The sequence below is a fragment of the Lytechinus variegatus genome, chromosome 12 (assembly GCF_018143015.1).
Source record: "Lytechinus variegatus isolate NC3 chromosome 12, Lvar_3.0, whole genome shotgun sequence".
Taxonomy (NCBI): domain Eukaryota; kingdom Metazoa; phylum Echinodermata; class Echinoidea; order Temnopleuroida; family Toxopneustidae; genus Lytechinus; species Lytechinus variegatus.
Window position 1 is genome coordinate 7,778,981 of NC_054751.1, and position 5,530 is coordinate 7,784,510.

A 5,530-nucleotide genomic window follows, 5' to 3' on the forward strand; every position below is an offset into this window, starting at 1 on the left:
ATGATGGCGATGATGATGATGATGATGAGGATGATGATGATGGTGACGATGATGATGATGATTATGATGATGGTGGTGGTGGGTGGAGGTTATGGTGATGATGATAGTGGTGACGATGATGATGATGATGTTGATGACGATGATCTTGATGATGATAATGGGGATGCAGATGTAAAGGATAAATATGAATGATATGCGGATACTAGTGTTGAAATGTCTTATGATAAAGCTTCGATGGTGATGTCACGGTAGCCTTATTAGTAGAACCGTCCCAAATGATTTTCACACAGGGAATTCCAAAAGAGGACGAAAGAAGAAAAGATGACGACTATCTAAATGAGTGGTCTCGGGTGTGAGAATATGGTGACGTCATCTTGAGGTCGTCTTGGAACCGCAACCCCCCCCCCCCCCCTCAAAATACTCAGCCATAGCCCGCAAACAGCAGATCTGTGTTTTATGACCTTCAACTTTTGATAGGGGTATATCAATTTTGAAAGTCTCTCCTTTGGGTTATCAATTATTCTTGATTTTGACCACTTATCAACCATTGCTCTCCAATGACCTGGTATACGTGCAAAAGAATAAGCAAATTGATAAAGCTCAACCTTGAAGTAGTTAAGTAATATTCTTCGAAAACAGAAATAATAAAAAAAATGCGTATAAATAATTCTAAAAATGATAATAATGTATTAGACGACACGTATTGCGGCGAATGTCCTCTTTGCTCCCTTCCCCTCGCGATACACTGTAAAATGAAGTGCTTATTTAGCACTTAAAGTGCTTGTATAGTGACTGCACTACGAGTGCTGATTTTCTAGTTTAAATTTGAACTAGAAAATCAGCACTCGTAGTGCAGTCACTATGTAAGCACTGTAAGTGCTAAATTAGCACTTCATTTTTACAGTGTATAAGCCATGGTGCTAAATAATATTTTAATTCGATAAATTCAATGTACTGGTTTGGGTTGAGACACTAGTCTAGTTTACATTACTTCTACACTGGGGTGATATACCTAATTTCCACGGCAGTGAACAGAAATGACATACTTTCCAGCCATGTCTTATTCATAATTTTCTCCATCATAATGATAGAGAGCCTGGGTGTAATAGAAATAATTATCTTACATCTGTCTTAGCGTGTGATTGAGTTGACTTGATCGCTTCTTCGCAAATAAGATTACAAACTCGCCAGTTAAAAAGAAGAAATCTGGGTCGTAGGATAACTGTATGGCCCATTTCAAAAATTGACTTCAGTGAGGAGAATTCCATTGAAACAATCTGCAGCATGAATTACACTTTTTTTGAGGCTATCCTAATCGGGGTAGGTGCTAATTATTTTACCCAATGACATGCGCACGTGGGCGAGGAAAATTACACCAATGGCATAAACACACATGAGCGACCCTGGGATGACGTCACAATCTTGTCGCGTTGAATTGGAGAGTGAATGGAGGGAGATATCTTATTAAGATTGCAATACAATGGGTGTGCAGTTATCAATGAATTTATCTCTTTCTCTCTAACTCTCTCTCTCTCTATCCCGCTTTCTCACTCATTCATACCACATGCACTAAATAATGAACCAAATCCTCTTTTTAGGAGTATTATGCCATTCCATCATTAGTATGCTTGCTACATTTATCCATCATCAGTCCCTTTACGTCGGAAAGCGACTTCTACACACATCAAAACGGAGAATATCTTCAAAGGTTACTACATCCAAAACTTACATATCCTCATACATACGAGGTTAGGGTGTTTATTCATTAGTTTAGACAACTTTTTGAAACTGCTCTATAACCGGTAAAGAGATTATTCGACCTAATTAATGTTCCCCAGTTACAATGCATGCATTTCTCCGGTTGTGAAGAATCATTATCCTCGGACTCTGACGATGTGATCGAGCGGATTGCCAAAGTTAAGATTTAGAGTGATATATCTAATAAACACAAATGCTCTTAAATATTGATCAACGTATAAATTGTCATGATCGTAGTATCATTAATGGTAATAACTAAATACATAGGATGAATGCATGACATGTTGGTTGTTACGGCTAGTCCTAGATGCAAAATGGCTGCCTTTCGGGGGCTACAAAATTGCTTTACCCTGGAGCTGTTGTTATGGACTTTGCACTGGTGCGTTTTGCAGTTCTACGCGAAGTTATTCGAGTCACCTCAAAATAACCCGCATTGTAAGGGACCACAAACAGTAAGCAACTCCGAAACAAATTACGACTCCAAAAGGTGCCTTAGTTCTGATGACACAATCTTATCGGATATAAATCAAGTTTTGTGAAATGTCGTACACATTTAAACCTGACTTGCAGGCATGTTCGATGTATGTAGTTACTTCAATTACCCCCTTTAACACACAGAAAGTTTCCCTAAAATATGGTGTTACACGCACTTACACCATAGTCACAATGTGTGGCGCCCTGTATACATGGTATAGATGGCGAGTTCATGTACTACAAGAGTTATCTATATGAGATATGAGATGTGTTTCGATTAATGATAGATATAGCATGTACTCAAGCATCACCCTTTTCGTTATAAAATAGGAAGTATTATCCAACTACAGTCAGTAATCACAAGAAGAAAAGAAATGACTAATATCGTAGCTTCCATGAAGGAAGAATCTTGCATCCGGGTATGCAAGAGAGGAGTGACGCAATCTTGCGTGGTTATTGGATCGTGAAATAATAGTAGTAATGACTGCAGTCTTGGAATGTCAAAGACATTTTAGGGTGGGGTAGGGGAGAGTGCGCATCTGTCGATGTGTGGGTGTAACTTTTAAACAACGTGTTCGTCGCATGTTTCAACAGCATTCGAGAAGCGATCGTACTTGACATGGCATTGTGACGTGTTTCCGTTCTAAATCCTCCGAAATTCACGCCTAATAGATAGCCACTGGGACACATCTTAAGACATCGTCCATAAATCATCCCAATCTACGTATCGAAATGAGTATAGGGTTACGTTGGTCCGCTCTGTAGGGGTATACCATAAACTAGTTCCTTTGACAAGATGATGGGGAATTGTTACGTCAATCTGCGGGGTCAGGAAAGCCTAAATTTATCAACTGTTTTGATGAATGGTCGGTTAGGGTGTCGACCGGTGGAGAAATGGAATTATAAAAATGGATTCCACGTCCGGATATTTGCCACTTCCCGTGAGAGAAACCGAATGGTTGTTCACGAGCTAATCATCAAACTGTATATGAAGATATCATTTGTACAACATATCCTAATATAAAATTTTATTAAGAATATTTTATTGTCCAATTTTATAGGTCTCCAGCAAAGCCAAATCCCATTTGATCCAAGATGATCATGTTGCATAAAGAGTAGCCACCAAGGGTATAACCATGGACCTAACTTTGCCGCCGATGACAACACAATTCACGATCACCCTCCCTCCTATTCATGTTTTCCACGAAAGTATACCATTGGCATTGATATCCATCTTACTAAACTACATTTTTGCAACTGAATCAGTAAGACCTGCTACTATGGACAGTTCCATATTACATGAAAGCTGTCTCTTCTAAGTTTCTAGACTTATATAAACCTGTCATACGTTGTGTGTTCCTGGATTTCTATAGGATGATATATTATGCTTGCTAAAATATCCTGCACTTGTAGAGCTTCCTATAGCTGTGGCGTTTTTAGATGCCAAGGGGTGACACGATCGGACCATCAATCGTGCGTATAAACCTCGTGACGGCAAAACAATGGAATATAACTCTGTCCTAATACACATCAATACTCTCAATTTGTAACCAACAGATCATGGGGTGACAGGTTTTCTATTGTAATGATCCTAAATGTGTTTCTAATGGGTCATTCGGTCCAAGGACACAACATCTTGCCGCGATTCTTCTGGTTCCCTAACCGGAGGTCCCACGGGAAGGTCTTGTTAATGTACCCACCCGTTTATTACAGTCATTGTATGCTTGATATTATGATTGCTTTTCACCCACCCTGTCCAACAATCATCATTGTCCCCTAAAGCCTAAGATTTTCAACGACAAAAAAAGAAAGATTCGATACGAGAAAATTTGAATAAGTAATTCACCCCGAGAGCGTGTAAACAGCCCTTTCGTAGCTGGAGGTAGAATGGTTATAATGATATAAAAAGCGGCCCTCAATTACGCCTCGAAAATGACTGGTATTCATCCGTGGGGTTTGGACATTTTGCTTTCTTTGCAGAAATAAAATAAATCACGCAATTAGAGTTTTTGAAAAGGGAAGGAACACCTTGGGTGTCATTGAGTCTAGGATCAACAGAAATTCATCAGGATACGACCATGGACATAGGTCCATGATACGGCCAACTCCGGCTTCATAGTGAGGCAATAATGGCAGGATAAAACGGAAAAGACGAGTTCAAGTGGTTTTCTCTGAACCATCAAGAACGTATCGGAACGTTTCATTAACGGAAATTATAGATTTTTGAAATCTTTAGAAAGTCATCACTGATATTGTAGTTTTAAAACATTGATCATGACGATCATTAATTTTGAGGACAACGACCACATTCCATTTATCTTGATGGGGGGGCAAAATGGACAAGGAAAAGTGCAGTTTGTCCTACGGTCAGAGTTTTTAAATTCCTAAGTTAATTCTACGAGTAAAACACATTCCGAACTTTATTTTGTGATAAAGTACGTTCAAGCTCGTTGTTCCCTGTCTTCTTTTGTTATGATTAATTTCTTATTAAAAAAAACGATTATGGATATGGTGACCACGTAGGCCTATACGAACTCTCTTTCCTTCTCACAAAGGCACCAGTCTTCTTCAAAATTAGTCTCAACGCTGTCATTTTCAAGCTTCTTTTCATTCTGACACACCTCAACATCAACAGTATAAGCACCAATCCTCGCAGTCTCGACCCCGGCTGACTATCACATGAAAATTAATTTCGAAAAAAAGAAAAATGGAACACAATTGTCAATCAAAATCATTGGCAAGGTAGATGGAACCCACTAACAATCCCCAAATCCCATTGAGCCCCTGTTTTCAACGGTTGAATCGCCAACAAAAGACCCTAAAATTCTTCCTTTTCATTCCCCTTTCAGTCATTATCAAAAGTTTGGGAGCCCCCTTATAATAATTCGTGGCAAATAAAGTAGCAGACCTTTTTATTTGTGTATTGAAACTCTTACAATTGAGATAATACGCTGAAGAATGTCCCAAAGCTCGGGGATAATATTTAGAGGTAATGCATATTTCTCTTTAATCAGCGCAGGTGGCCGATCTTCCTCAAAGATCATTGATAAGAGACGAAGTGTACACGCGAAGCGAGAATCATTAGTATCCAAGGAACATTTATCAATACATTGATAAACAAATAAATAGAAACAAAATTAAATGATGAAGATCTTATCAATTACTTGGTAACATAGGCTTCATCAACAAAATATGAATGGATATATATCAATTACTCTTTTACAAAACTACCTAATATTGGGTAAAATGAGAACATGCATGCTTGCCTAGTAAATGATAACAAATACGTTGTAAATTT